General features: G+C 40.1%; 1 protein-coding gene across 1 annotated transcript in view; it reads left to right on the top strand.

Moving 5' to 3' along the window:
* The first annotated feature begins 907 nt into the window (after positions 1-907).
* Positions 908-16,666, top strand: part of bdnf (brain-derived neurotrophic factor) — a 27,509-nt gene continuing 11,750 nt past the window's right edge. The window contains exon 1 of the mRNA XM_071531900.1: positions 908-1,039. The gene's annotated coding sequence lies outside the window, so the exon portion shown is untranslated. The remainder of the gene's footprint in view (positions 1,040-16,666) is intronic.

Raw genomic sequence — 16,666 nt, 5'->3', positions numbered from 1 at the left:
TGGGGTTTCCGAGAGTTTAAGCGAGCCTCTTTTCCCATGACCAGGAAGAGATGCACAGACTACCACGCACAAACATAAGCATATGCACTCCCTCCTACTACAGTACTCCTGACTCTCACAAGGCAGCACGTCACAGCTGTGATCCTTTTGTCCCCTGACTAATTAGATAACCTGATATCTTAAAGCAATATTTCTCTTTGGTAGAACATACCCATGTGGGCTAATGAATAGTCGACCACCAATACTGGCTGTCTTTTTACCAGCACTGATTGGCTTTTGTTTCACCTGTTAGTCTCCACATCAAATGTCTGAAGGGGGTCAACCAAGATGTGTTTTCCTCCCATGCTCTTTCTCATCTTCATCACCTAATTTCACCTGTTACCTGAAAATAAGTCGACATGCCGGTGGTGATTCCACATTCCATGGGCAGCTAATGTTGGCGGTTGACTGAAAGGAGTGAAAAAGGGAAATGAAAAAAGTTTAATATTTCAAATTGAAATAGTGCTTTAAAGACTTCTCAAGTGCATTCTTGCATTTTTATTATTTTATACTCGTCTTCCTTTTTTCTCAAGATTTGGGCACTGACACATCTAGGGATAGTTCAACTAAATAAAGCAAAAAGATTTAAAAAGGAAAGGGGGATCTATGTTCAGCTTGGGTGTTTATATCGTCAATCAGTGTAATGAAATGGGAAACTCGATGTGTTTTATTTTTCTGTGGAAAATATTGCATTATGAAGGAGGCACAAAAAGAGTGGCTTGCAATTCACTCACTGTCCTGTCCCGTGATGCTTAATGCAAATATTTAAATGGGGGTTATGGAAATTCCTGGGATGCACCCTGGATTTGACATGTAAAGCAGGGCTATGAAGATTGTTGTTTACACCAACTCCCTCTCTGTCCAACACATCCAACCGTGGGAAGCAAAGGAATAAAGCTATAACTCTAGAATAAGAATCAACTGGATTTGGGCATACTTGGGGAGATACTGCAGTTCAAAGTGCAGATTCCTGATCAGCCAAACATAGTTTCTGGATAAGGTAAGCCTTGATAGCCCACTCCTTTATAAAGAGATTTAACCCAGCAGAAATGTTGTGTGAGGCTAATATTTTAATGGAGGGGTGTAGATTGAGCTGTGCAGGAGTAACAGGAGTGTCCTTGGTCGTTTTTTTTTGTTTTTTTTCTGTGAAACGAGGGGCCGATTTTCTATAGCATCGGCATGCTCAAGTAATTATTTTTTTTCTTACATAAAAAGATTATGCCGATTTCACGAGTGGCCTTTTGTGCCTGCACAAGACATTTGGTGAAGACAACAAAGAAGTGCTTTGGCTGCGACTTTGGGATAAAAAGGGCCCCGTCCTTCTGTAGTAACCACAAACATCCATCCTCAAGGACATTACATGCTGCCTGTTGTCACATACAGGAAGGGAGAAACCATCACAGAAGTCTAGATGGAATCATACTTGTTTCTCATCCTCAGTATAATACATTAGATACCAAATTTTACCACATTAGATACCATATATACATTAGATTATGCATATAATCTTAGTCTGAATGATACAGAACTGCATAGACTCAGAAATTACCAGATAAATAAAGCTACTTGCCTCCCTTGTTTATCCCCCTAATCTTTCACATTGTAGATTATTCAATAATTATTCCAGGTGATAACTTCTTACTCTGCGAACTGAAGAATTTGTAAAGAAACAATGTGGTGGCAAATAACTGAATCCATTTATCAATACACAGCTGACTATTGACAGGGCTGTGTGCAGTGGTTATAGTGGGGGGATGGGTTAGATTTACAGTCTCCTTTACCAGGTAAAGTCTGCTGTTGTGAAATAATGTGACAGAAAATCAGTACAGCTGTGATGGCTCAGCAGTGTTCTCTGCCCCTCTACATTCCTTTCCCAGGAACTTATCCAAAGCCCAACTCAGATGTATGTAGCCTGTGGATGACTCATCCTCAGGAGAATGGGCTGTAAGATGCAGGTAGCCTTGCAAATAAACATTTCACGATTCACAGAGTCTGCTGAAGTACTTTGGTGACTTACATTGTAGTGGTTAGCACTGGGCATATTTGACATACAAATACAGCGGGGGGGGGGGGGGTTTCTCAGTCAGTATAGTAGTATAGTAATACATGTAATATATATCAGATATATATGTATTATATATGTCAGTATAGTTATATCTATAGGCACAAAGAGAGTAAAATAACCCCACATTTTCATCTAAAGATTAGTGTAAAATCTTATATACCAAAAATAATGAAATTTAAATGTTAAAGGCAACGAGACTCCACATCAATTCAACACGTTTCTGGTCATTTTGTGTGATGAAACAGCACACATTTCTCTATCATTACAGCAATTTCCATAGAGACAGGGTTTAGGAAGAAAGAAATTCCTGCTATTATACAGTGCATGAATCTGTGCACATTGACTTTTGCCACAGCTTCCAGAAAACACTGCACACTGAGTCAGTTGGTGACTCCAGCTTTTTTAGGATGGTTAGGTGAGGGAGGTACATTCAAATGATTTTTCCCAGTAATCTTTCACACCTGTTCCCTAGAACTAATGGACTCTTATTCGCTCCTCATTCAGTAAGATGGACAGGACATAATGGTGGCATCCTGTTCTTTTGTCTTTTTATCTTTTTATTATAAAGTTCATCATCTATGGAGGGAACAGGAAGATCTGCCGTCGATGAGGCCGATCTCAGAGCTGTGTCTGATTGTATTTTAAAATCAAACATTAATTTCATTCAAACCTAGTTAAAAGTGCAATGTGTTGCACTTTAACATCCATAAACCATTACATGATTACATTACATCATATACATTAGTATAATTAGTGCTAACAAATGAGACCATCACCAAGAAGATTCGTGGGAAATCTGCAGAATTGTTTTATGGCACAAAACAGGAAGACAGCCACTGTTCTTGTAGCGCAAACAGCACAGTGTCTTATCTATCAATCTATTGCTTATTTATCAATTATTGACTCTTATCTGCCTTCTTGCTCGTCAAAACAAATGCACGCAGGGTGACACGGGGGAGGGGGGGGGGGCAAGTAGTAACATCGTCTTTGCGACAGGAATGTGGTCTTAATTTTGAGAAACACCAGCACTCTTTGAGAAACAATGCTACTGACGTGAGATAGAGGCTACTAATCTTCTCGACCACGGTCTCATTTATTTATGGTAATTATACCAAGGTATCACAATTAATTTGACAAGGATATATTGATGTTTAAAAATGCTACACGTAGTACCTTTAATAACCATCAAAACTAGAAATATTCACCACTTCTACCTCATCCACATGTGCCAGTCATTCAGTGCCTCTTGGCCTGCTGCCCACCCACTCCCTACTTCCTGCTGTCCCCCTGTACTTGTCTTTGTGTTGCTTTTTGACTTGCGCCTTTTAGACTAAATGAATGCACTGAAAAATATATTAGATTATCTATAGATGTACTGCCAGCTCCTGAGTCAACGGCTCAACAAGCCATCTTTGAAATGGGCACTATCCTTTACTTTGTCACCAGATATTTGTCATGAAGCTTATTTGCATAAATGCCTTGCATACTTCCTCCACACCTTTCTAAAGTGAATCTTTAGATGTTAAGGTTTTGAATGAGACATCTTGTGATTTGGCACTGAAAAATACAAACAAATGGAGTATATTTTCACAGATATTTTCAATTGCAAGACATTTTGTCAATAGCATTCTAATAAATTTGCTTTTTCCTTTAATGTAAAAGTTTACATATCTGAACTAAAGACTTAAGTAGTTAATTTACTTAGTTAAGAAGATGTCCATATAAAAAGGAGGAGTCTTAAAGCTGTCTTCTGTCACGTGCATTTTGAACACTACATATTCCGTTTTTGTCACATTTGAGAGTGCCACCCCTCATGTTTTGATGATGTCATTATTTGATCTAATTTAACTCTACATCGTCCTTTATGAGACTAGTTAGGCTTCATGTTGCGCTGCTGCTGTTTCTGGTTTGGGAAGAATTACTATTAGAGAAGGTTTGAGCAGCAAAGTATGGATTGTGCATCACTTTGTGTTGCAGCAGCTTTCCATAATCTGCTTTGGTTATACAGAATTAACCACTTGACGTCACTTATTAAATACTGCCATCACTCTTCTTGGGACTACATCAGGAACTTTACCTTAGCTAGTTGTGTCTGCATTATGTGGAGGTGCAATTTTTAATGGCAGGCTGACATTTATCTACATCTGCAAGATCTCACTAGAGAGTGGGAGATTGTGAAAACATTCTTGTATATTTCATTTTCTTTTCTTTTTTGCTTAGATGGATATAGCTCTCCAATGATAAAAAACAATATCCAGCTTATATCTGCAAGTTAGTGAGACACCCACACTCATTTGCAGTGAAAGGCAAATGACCCTGGTGATGAGTCACTGCATTCACTCAGAGACTTGCTTTTTTCAACACGTTGAAATCTGTTAAGGCAGAGCGGAGCAGTGGTTCTCGTCAATGTGCCTCTGAGTGAGCTCAGGTGTGCCTTGACGTTTTGCTCAAATGTGAAAAAAAAAAAAAGTCAAACAAAAATAGCACATTAACGTCATTAAAATCCAGTGAACTCAGTCTATGATTTCCCATACCCCTCCCCCCCCCCCCCCCCCACACAACCCCCCCCCCCCCCACACACACACACACACACACACACACACACAATTAAAAAGGCCTCCCTTCTCTTCTGTGATCATACTAGGCTTTATATGACATTTCCAACCAATCAATAATTAGGTGTGCCTCGGAGTGTTGTGTCTTGGGTAAGTGTGCTGTGATACTTGAGAATCACAAGAATAGAGATTGGTGGAAAGGATAACTGTGCTCCGGTAAGCGGCTTAATATTGTTGTGATAACGATGATGATGGTGACAACGGCAATGGTGTTTGTGTTCATTTCATTTTGTAAGTGCAGCATCTTCAGCAAAAAAAATAAAAAATCCATCGTGAACACTCCATTACACTTGACATTTTGCTTTTCTTTGCTTTTCTCAACCAACCAATCTTCAATAAAACTCCAAAAACAAATAAATTATTATTCTGTGGTGCACATCACAAAGTGTACATAAATCATGAGTCTTATCACACACAATGTAACGTCTCAATACATAATTTATAAGCACCTGAAATACTTTCAGTCAATTCCAAATAGATTTTGTTATTTATGATCGCAACAGTTTATAAAAACACATTTATTAAAGATATATTACAGGAAAAATAACTTATAGAAACACTGAAATAAAATGAAAAAAATGTACTATGACAGTAACATGCTACAGCAACAGGATACAGTACATCTGGGATAAAACAAATCAGACAGGCAAAAGAAAATATTAAAATAGGTAAATAATGCATTAAATATTCACAAGTTGCAATATTTCACAGAGCAAAGTGCAGCAGCAGTGACTGAACACATCATACACACAATTTCTCTTAGGATGTCAGTGCAGCATGTGATAGTTTGTACTTGTTTGGTCAAGGTCCAAACAAAAGATGATAATTTGGCTGATGGGACAGCAGAGGCATATGGGATTCAGGGGAATGGGACTGGGCGTGTGTGTGCGTGTGTGTAATTATGAGTTTGGGGGGGGGGGGGGGCTTGGCGGGAAGAGGCTTTTTTTTTTGTTGTTATCGTTTTGTTTTTTTTAGCTTGACATGCCAAAACCTTCAAGGTGATAGATTTATATCGCAGAGATGTAAAAGATGCAAATGACAGATGTTTAAAGAATTGGAAAACCAAAACGGACCCAGATTCCCTGAGGCAATAGTGAAACATGTCCAGTCTGTCTGACCACAGTTTGTACAAGGCTCTTTGCTAAAAACCTGAAAGAACCTGAGACTCATTTTTGGGCATTAGGCCTGAGGGCTGCAAGTGTTATCTGGCTGCATCAAGTTTACTTTGTTTAAGAAAAGAAAGAATAGTGGAGTGTATGGGGGAGGGAGTGTAACGGGAGTCTTTAACAGGGAGTAAAAGGGACTGAAAGGATTTTGATCCAGTGATATTATATATCTGTCCTGGTCAGGCCAGACAAAAGCACACAGCAAACCACCAGAGAGCAAAGCATGTCATCTGAATAGTATGTCTTCTTTGCAGTGTTGTACATCCAAAGGCTTTGTGTCCCTGAATTTGGCTGGTAGAATGCACAAAGGAGGCAGTTTGTTCGCCCCTGACAAGTGTGCTTTTATTTGCCGCGGCCCTTTGATGTATAGAGAAACTTTGGCTGGGATATCCCTCGCAGACAAATGCATGAGAAATCCCACTCCTTTATATTATCCTTAACAATTCCCTCACCATTCACTGCAGAGCTTTTATTCCCTTTAAGACCTTTACTTTAAACTTTGTGCCTACTGTCTGTCTTTCAACTGTAATGGGGAATCTTGTTTGACTTTATTGTACAGGGTGGATTTTTGGCTGGAGTTGGTAGCATGTTGTTGGTTAGTGCTGTAACAACAGAGTGCAAGTTCAGAGATGAAAAAGCACACCACCTTTCCAAGCCTTGATGTGTTATTGCTCATCACACCAAACTGAACATGCCTCATTCAAAAATGATGTTCAGTGTCTGCACCATTTTGATGTAGATGTAAACATAGCAAGTAGAGATACGTGTAAAAATGTGTAAAGAGTAATTGTTCCTTGGCGTTTCATTATTGTTAGAGGGGCTTTCATTCAGCTTTGTTTTGATTATGAATCTATTCCAGATTTGTTTTATTGCCATACAATAGATACAGGAATTCACGCATCATAATTCAACATAATTAACTTCTCTCAAACTGCTTCTCCCATAGCACAGAGCCAGGCTAGAATCACAAGTTTTGGGGGCAAAAATGGACTGCGTATTAGGATCTTAGAATTTTTTAACTAATCAGCCTCGAGTGTGAAAATGTGAAAATACTCCAAATGCTTTTTTTAAGCAGCAAGAGTTGCTCCTAACTGGCGGATTTAGCAGTAATGTCTGAGAGTAATGGATATTTCACCCCTTTCAAATTTTGTCAGAATCTCATTTTCAAAGCACCAGAGCAGTAAAATGGCTCCGAAGACCTGGGACAATTTTGTGGTGATATCAAGGTGTTTTTCTTGTCCTAACCACAATCCTTCCCGAAAATGGGAGAGTCTGAGAGGTTTACGACTTGTGAACAGTAATGAGGAGGTTGTAGTAAGTAAGGTCTGCTAGGTCAAGTGTTTGAAGGGGTTGTTTTCCAAAAAAACATTATCTCATTACCGATATTTCAAAAGTACTTCCTTTTTTGTAACTTAAGTTCTTAAGTTCTTAAGTTCTCTAATTAACTAATAACTTCAATAATAATTCATAGTGAGTTTTACATCCCTGCTATAGATAATTTTGTCTGAGTTGTTGTCGCACTTAAAATGGTGGATATCTCATTTTTGAATTAAACACATTGTCTTATGTTTGCTGTGCAGCGTGTCAGCTTTAATTTGAGGGTAATTACAGAGACTTTCAATGTATACAGCAAAAGGCCGGGGGAGTGGTAGCAGGGGGAGAGAAGGTTACACACACTTACATCTGGGAGCTTCCCAGTGCTACCACAGTCTTGTCATGTTGGCTGCTGAGCAGTTGGGGCTTCAGTGCCTCAATCCAAGGCTTTGGCAGTCGTCCAGGGATTCAAACTGCCAACTTCCCAATCACAAGCCTCTGACTTGCAGGCCGCCCACTTTTTATATCAGATGAACAGTGAAAGAACTACAGCCGTTGACCCATCCACTTCAGGGTACCAAAAGTACTTAAGCTGATAAAGATTATATTCATCACATAGTCATTTTTAGTATGTCGCCAAAAATAGGGCATTTACATAAAAACATTTTCATAAGCCAAGTGTGTCTTTTTTAAAGCCAAGTATCAGTATTTTCAGTTTAGTCGGGTTTCTGACCCTGTCCGGCTGTACAGTTTTTTGGCTTATATTGAGTTTTACAATAAGGCATTTACAGTCGTCAAACATATTGGAAAGTTACAGGATCATGCCAAACTGTTCTTACTGCACTTTAGCGTTTGTGATAAGAAAGTCTACATTTTGTTGTCCTTGTTTGTTTTGAAGATGTTTTGGGGGCATTTTCGCCTTTATTAGATAGTTGAGAGTGGAGAGGGACAGGAGGATGACATACGACTGCAGTCAAACCGCCCCTTTCTTGTCCTTGTTTTAAGAAGGGAGACATTTTGAAAGACTTCCAGTTCAGAAATCCATGGCAGAGTAAACATCCATCTGCTGTTACAGTCCACCTCAGTAGTGTCAGATTTGATTTTCTCTATCGTCACTGAAAATGAATGATATCCGAACTTGCTGTCTACCATCTACCTCCCCACTATGGACAGACCATTATTGTGCAATGACTTCTGGAAGTCTGCAACCCATAAAAATCACCAGTTTCATGTCAGTGTCTCTACAAAGTTTTTTTTTTTTAACTATGCTTGGCTAGCTTGGCTTCTAAATTCCTTGCAGGCAGCATGGAGTACATGGCGGACTGAATGATTATTAATAAACAATGTAGATTGTTAAGACAGACATGAATAAATGTAATTGTTTCTTCTTATTTCCCCATAGAGTTCAGCAGGAAAACTGGGAAGGAGACAATCATTAAATTTAAACATCTTTGTCAACGTGCGTTACATATATGTAGTGCATTGAAGGTCAATCTCTCACACTTGTGTTGTGTAATATTTGGCTAATCATAAAGGGGCTACCATTTGCAGAGTTGCCGTGCATGCAAAATTTCAGGTCACTACCACTGGGAACCAATAATGCCTTTGGCTAAGCAACAAGATGCAAATACATCTATTCAAATTAGTACTACTCCATACACAATCGAGCTTACACAAACACACACATACAATCCCAACTCAGAGCGCCACATTGCTGAATTAAAATACAACGCATTAATTTCAATCTTATTTAAAGTCTCAGTCCTGGGGCAATATCTGCTCTGAGACCAGTTTTGCGTTGTCATGGGCAATTCTAATTAAAATTGCTATGTGTTCACTTTCCTTGTTGCCTAAAAAGCAAAACTGATCTAAGGCTTGTTTAGCTTTTAAGTCATAGGCAATTTAAATCCAAATTTCTGTGTTTACTTTCCTTGTTGCCTAGTTTGGCAACCTCTCAGTCCAGCGGCGGGCCCAGATAACCCACCTCACCCAGCCAGTCATAAAGCTAATGGGAGACAGGCAGCATCCTCCACTCCGGGCTGTCTTTGAGCAGACGAAGGTTAGTCAGGCTTAGGAGATCAATGCACTTATGTGTCACACCCAGAAAACCAGATTTTTCCCTCAGGCACTGAAGGAAGAGTTTGCATGGTCACCTAGTGTTTACCTGGTGTGCAACATTCATTTAGTTTTTTTTTACAGAACAGCTAAAAAACTTTCACCCTCTTTTATGCATTTCTACTTTAAATTATATGCAGTGGAGAGTGAAAGGTGGTAGGGAGAAGAGAGATGATATACGGTAGCGAGCCAGACATGAACCCTCATTGTCACATGCAGGTCACTTTCGCCTGCTAAGCCACTGAGGCAATCCAAATATCATCCATCCTGACACTGTCCATCACACTATATGCAGCACATTGAAATTAGCACAAAGGCAGCACCCATCTTCAACATTAAGTTTGGTGGCAGTAGGGTGATTATTTACAGGCTGCTTTACTTTCTAAGGACCTGAACTTTGAGTCAGAGACTGAGGCCTTAATTAATTTCTCACTCTGCAGAAATACTATGAAGCTGAATGACATGTGTGAATACTGACTGACAGACGCACAGCATGAAGCACATTGTCAAGAGGGGAGCAGTATTAAGCTATTTTGATTGTACATAAATCAAAGCTTTGGCCACAACATTATGAGAGACTAATCAACCTTTATGAGACGTATTTTGATAAAATATATTACTGTTACAGGAGATTTGCTTGCTTCATGATCAAATATCTTGATTCAAAAAAGACAAAAATATGACATAACACCACACGTGTTGCTACAGCATAAAGAGAAGATGAATGTGTTATAGAGGCATTTTTTTTGGTCTAATATTTATTTTTACAAACTGTATTTGACTGGTGTCTTGAATCCTACTGGTAAACAGAAGGTTCATGAAGCAGTTTGATTTACTGGTGTCTAATTAGAGTGTTTGTTGTTTTCTGCCCGCTTTTGTTTGTCCTGGAGCCCAACTTCCTGTAGATACAAGCACATACTGCGAGGTAGGGGAGATACACTGGGATCTGACAGTAAGAGATAACCTGCCATCAGCGGGCCTGCTATTTTTAACAGCAGGTACTAGTAACACATGACGTGGGGCTCTTGTTATCAATATTTATGGAACAAAGATTGAGACAGAGTAATGATACACAGTCCCTACTGGATCCATCCTCCCTTAATAGTTGTCATTACAGGGAGGGAAGGAAAGTGCTGATAGACTCAAAATTTTAGGCTGGCACTCTACATTTTAGTAATGATTCCAGAGACCAGACAGGGCCCAAATGTAATTAGCAGACGTAAACAGGGAAGTATGATGACCTCAAAACATGTCACAGGTGCTACACAAACAGTCCCGAAGAATTACAGTGTTAAAATGCCTTAACAATACTTTTTTTCATGTGATGTGAAAACAAATTTCAGTTTGTGCATCGTGATTTGATACGGTGAAGCTGGTATTCAGTTTCAGGCTTTTATAAGCATATTGTTGTCAACAGTATTTCAGCTGCATGCACTCCTCAAGAAAGGTTAAATTAGATCACACAAGATCACGTCTTGGAGGCAGGTTACTGCTTTGAATGCATTTATTGTGTAGAAGTAAACAGTTTTACAAACCACAGGGCAATGACAACAAGTGGTGCTGATACATTCAATAAATAATAGTGCGTATTTTCCTGCCATTGCACTCACAGTGTAAAAACATACATCTTCTGGCAATTGTGTTACTCACATACCTGGTGACTGTCAGGGCTATACCATTTTCAGTGTTTACAAACCAGAAAGGATCAGCAATGGTGCAGATTCATCTCCATATTTCTCCCATGGCACAGCCTGTTGGCTGCAGATTCACATAACATTCCCTCTGCCAAAATATATTCTATTCAAACACTTAAAAGTTCCAAGAGCGAGCTCAAAAGAGGTGAAGTATCTGGCAGACCATAGAGCAAAATGCCATGCAGTCATATGCAGCCCAGGGGATGAAGTGATCGATCTGTGACCTCGGACTCAGCCATAAGATATTGTGGTGCAGAGTGCGGGGGAGGGCATGGATAGTGGAAAAGGGGCGAGCATGAGTCAGTAACAGAGTCTGTGAAAGCTGTGGGAGCAGAGGAAGCGTTAACAACATCACAAGTAGAAGGAGCAAGTCAAGTTACCACGTCATGAGGAGAAGGACTGAGAGTAGGATGATGGTAGGAGACTGAGAGGTGATGGGAAACATACATTCTAATCATCCAATCATGTGAAGTAATAATTGTTCATCCACAGCGTGTCGTCCACACCAGGCTGATATGTGTTATCTCTCTCCTGCCTTTACGTCACTGCCTTTTGTTGAGCAGCCTACAGTGAGTAGCTACTGTGCTCAGAGCCTGCATGTGGAAAACTAGGTATGACTCTAGTAGTCAACTAGGTACGACTCACTTATAGCCACTATGATGCATGCAAAAGTACTACTTGGCAAACAAAGTCGATTCTAATTTTGTCTGACTGTGTCATCTTGCGTCTTTGAGACAGGAATGTACTGACACATCCACAAAGATTGCAGGGAGAAAGTTTTGGTCATGCTATGATACAGTACACTCCCTCCCACTCATATAGATATAGTAAAGGCTATATATATATTTATATACATAAAGAAGCAAGATGACAGAGGACAAAAATAGATTCAAAGTAATACTTTTGGATGTATCAGAAGTTTGGCATAGTGTTTACAATGCTGACAATACTGGCAATACTGACAACACATTTCTTGTTTCTTGTATATACACATAAAGACAGTTGTTGATTGAATTTTCCGATACCTTGCTTTAACAGTGTGTGTATGTTGAAAAAGGTTCTTTGGGGGTTTAAGCCTATAATTCGAGGGCAGAGGCGGAAGGTAACAGTGTATGCTACACTAGCAGGTCTAAATGGCATCAAGTTACCTAAAGCACTTTGATGAGGAGGTTTTGTTTGTGAAACAAGTCCAAGGATTTGCCAGATTGGTCCTATAGTTTCTTGCGGACGCACGTGATCAAGTTCAATAACGCGCCCATCCACGCAGTGTATTTCCATAAACTATAAGTAATTTATACCATTAGAATGACACTTCTTTTACAACTCCCAAGAAAGTTGGAATGCTGGCACAGAGTCAGGCAAATATCACCTATTACTCATGTTACTTACTAGTACATTTGTGGCACACATGCAAGCACAGCGCTTCGTCACTGCATAACAATCAGATGGCAGACTGTTGGCAGTGCAACTGATGGAATTTTACTGAAAACAGATTTCGCCTTTGAACTTGGGATATTCCAGATTGAAAAGTAGCATTTCCGACTCAAAACGCTTAGGTCGTTTTTATGAGTGTAAGCTTTGGCTAATTACGCCTCTTGAAGACGTGGATTAACTTTTGATTTCTATTATATCTATTTGAAAACGAAGCACTTAGAAGAATTTGACAATGTAAGTATGAGACTGTTTCGACCACAAAGCGAGGGGTTTCTTTTAAGCAGCAACAAGTTCCTCAACAACTTGACAGACAGACAGAGGGGCGCAATGAATGTGATATTTGTTATCTAAAGCAACCTGGCTGTGCACCATCTCGATGGAAAAAAAATCTAAATGATAAGTTGTGCGTATGCGTAATAGGCCTATGGCCCTTCGCCAAAGAGGGAGTTAGCAGTCTATAACACAAACACGTGAATATGGATATGTCTCAGAAGTTTTAGCTCTCGGTCATTATACTCTATGCGGATTTAAAGATTTAAGTCAGTGAATGGGCGATCAGTCAGGAACTAGTATCCCCCATAAACTTGGATTGCCGTCGCTTATTTCAATCACGTAAGACCCCTAATGGCGTTGTCCGGGCGAGGGTATTGCGTATATCTGTACAAGCTTTTCTGAAAATCGAGGCTTGTTGATATTTGTCCTTACTGTAGAGCCACCAAGGTGTAGCCTAAGAGAGTTTAAGCACGCCGATATTGCAAAGGGTTATTAGATTCATAAGTCAGCGAAGTGGTGGGCGATCTACTGAGCACAGCAGAAGTTCTCATATGATGACTTCAAACAAGACACATTACCTACCAGCATCTGTTGGAGTGAGTGGATATTAAGACACTTCTATCTCCAGGACAGCGTAGGGGAAAATGGTAAGTAGCATGGAAACACCAGCATATAGGAGATGATTACCAGTAAATAGTCGTGCTTGCTATTTAGTCTGGGAACGCATAGCTGGAAGGGTTGGACTCATTGGCTACTTGAGAAACTCAGTATAGAGACCCATGTCTGATGAGGCTGATGTTGACAAAGCTTGTGTAAAAAAAGATTGTGTGGCATTTCTCGGCTCAGGATATGCCGGTACAGTGAGAGAGGTAAGGCTATGGGGAAAAAATGTTACATTCTCTCTGCGCGCAATGTGTGGATGTGGTGTGCTGTCTTGGAGGGTTGTGTATTGGCAACGAGGGCTATATTTTATGCATGTATGTATGTTTTTTGAGTGCGGTGCCCGTGAAAAAAAAGCAACATGTGCCACTTACCTGTGACACTTACCGTATACATGACATTAAGAACAATAGGGCAACAATAGCAGCTTTGCCAGTTGTAATTTGGCGTGACAGCGGAGCCTTTGAGGCGACTATAAGGAGATTTGACCGGCGTTTGTGATATAGGTGCTGTTTTCTGAAGGAAATGTCCGACCAACATGTGATCAAATATTAACAGGACTGGCTTGGCAAGGGAAAAAAATACACGTGACAAGACGCGGGGAAGCAGCAGAGTAAAAGCAGTTTCAAGTGGGCACTCAACAAAACTATAGATATTTTTTTGCCCCCTTATAGTTACCCTGGCTGTGTTATGCTTTCAGCACGTTGGACAGAGGCACCGGAGTCGTGCATGGACTAAAACACCGAGTGGACGCCAACTCTCTCTCTCTTTTGCCAACCCCCTTTGCCAAACCTGGGATTGTTTTTTCAACTTTTGGTAAGCTTATTCTGAGGGGAGCCTGTGGTCTATAAACGGAAAACGGGATAATAAAAAAAAAAAAAATCAAAAGAAAAGCGCTTGCCAATAAAAGAGCTTGTGCTTTAAGATGTGCTTTGCGCCAGCTTTGTAGAGCATGGTGAAAGTTGAAATGTTAGGGCGTCTGGTCTGTACATGCCACATTCTCGGTACCAATAAGCCCCCACACTGCGTTAAACTTTGGGACATGCAAGTCTTGGTCGTGGAGATCTAACCACGCACGTAGTGGTTATCAGCCCTTGTAAAGGTAAGAGCACAATCCATTGTTTTCATGTCACTCTTTGTTCCTGTCGTCTTTACGGCTTGTGGGTTTTTGTAAAATGAACTTCGACTTAACTACAGCATGCACCCTTCGCCTGGCAGTGTGTTAATTGTAAGGCAACAGTGACCGAAATAACTCTGAAATGAAATCTGATCCAATCCAGGTGACCGATATCTCGCAGACTGCCACAATCAATTTTTTAAATAAACTTATCTTTTTTTCTAAATGTTGTTGCGTGCACCTACATAGAATTCCCTACATAGCGTACAGATTGAGACGTGTAGGGGGGAAAAAAGCTTTTTAAAGCGCTTTTCGGAGTTTGCAAACACTGCCTACTGCAACATAATTTGCGTAATCGTTGCGTTGTGCCTAATCATGCTCCCAATATGGGACTTAAGGCGCTGCAGTGATCCTTCTAGCCTGCACGAATTTCACTAGTGATGCTGGTGCATATCGTCAATTTGTCTAGAAAAACCTCTATCTTTCATCTATCTATCTATCTATCCATCTATCTATCTATCTATCTATCTATGCTTATTTCTGTTGTTTGGTCTGCTGCATACATGTTTTGTCTTGATATCAAAACCTGCTTTATTCCACTCTGGATTTTGTTATCGACCAAAAATAGCCCTACTCTTACCCCCCTCCACCCACCCCCACCCCCCCCCCCCCCCCCCCCGTCATCGCCATCAAATCACTTGTGTTTTTACTACGACCGCTCCACGGTTTCATTCATAAGGTGCTTTTCACTTCACCTGCTACCCTACCCCCTCTTTTGTCCATGCACCGCGCTATGTAGACCTGTCAGACACAACTACGGAATGAATTTAGGGAACAGATATATTAATTCTTAATCATTTCGACTCCCATAATTTGCAGGGATGCCCGTGTGGGACCCCCTTACAGTATGCAAATTGTTATATTATTCTGTGTAAAATTACAATAAAGATAGGCGTGGTCAAAGTGCTTCTATTGACAGATGTTATGGCTGAATGTGATGGAGAGAGATAAGATGGCTTGATATGCAATTGTTCGGAAGGCATCGATTTTTTTTTCTTTTGTTTTGTTTTTTTGTTGTTGTTTTTTAGGACACAGAAAATCAAGCATGTTAAGGCTGTAAGATTTAGATGATCGCCACACTAAACTGATCCGGGATGGTGTTTTTCGTTATTTCCCCGCTTTCCTGAAGGAATTGTAAAATCCGTCTCGCACCAATGCAGAAGCGGTGGATATTGTCTATTTCCTCTCTCTCTCTCAATCTCCCTCTCCCTCTCTCTCTCTCTCTCTCTGTCGTCTTTTTCCTCTGGTCAAAGATTTAAGATTTCTGATCCAGGACGAAGCAATTGCATGGCAAAACAACTGCAAGAACAGAGAAAAGCCCCAACGCCCACTGGCAGCCCTGTTTTAATCAAGACGCTTCCTGGGGGGGTGCAGGGTGCATTTCTAATAATTATTCCAACTGAACCTATCCGACAAATTTCTAATTGCATTTGAATTATGACTTCTCCACTGCCGCTATATGTTTCGGTTATTTTAGTCTTAAACCCAGAAACATATTTTGATCCAACACTGATGTGAGCAGATCGGATTCTCCACATCATTGCCTATTACTCCTCATTTTATTTGATTGCAGAACCAAAATAGGTCATATTACTATAACTATATATTAAACACGACATTCATAGAGACTCTGATGTCCCTATAATGAAGGTTGCGTCGCACCTGTAATAGCCACATTTAAAAAGATATTCCCATGGCAATAACGTTTATTGTACGTCCCCTGGTAAATACATCCAATTATAATCTAGCAATAATTTATTTAACGAATCGATCGGGGTTTTTTAGTGGATATAAGATTCGTAAAAATGTGACACTTAAGGATTCCTTGGCCTTTTATACACAGACGCCATAGGGAAATATGATTTTTTGTTTTATTTCTAACATCATTTTCGGCTAGATTTTGTATATATTTTCTTTCTTTCAGATTACATCTTTTCTAGCAATGTAGCAGTATTTTTTTTTTCTACTGAGACGTGGGATTATGGTGTGGGCGTGGGCGTGTTGGGTGGAGGAGGAGGGATGAGCGGAGGCGGGTTAGGAGGGGTCTGTGGGGTGGCACGACACACTTTGTATGTATGAAGGTTTTTTTATAGCACTTTTCTGCAATGTACGTC

This window comes from Centroberyx affinis, unplaced genomic scaffold, assembly GCF_046629955.1.
Source record: "Centroberyx affinis isolate AG114_WGS23_722 - 3 ecotype Tasmania unplaced genomic scaffold, CSIRO-AGI_Caff_v1 ptg002148l_1, whole genome shotgun sequence".
NCBI classification, from domain to species: domain Eukaryota; kingdom Metazoa; phylum Chordata; class Actinopteri; order Beryciformes; family Berycidae; genus Centroberyx; species Centroberyx affinis.
Note: the sequence above shows the minus strand (reverse complement) of the source record. Positions and strands in the feature narration are given on the sequence as shown.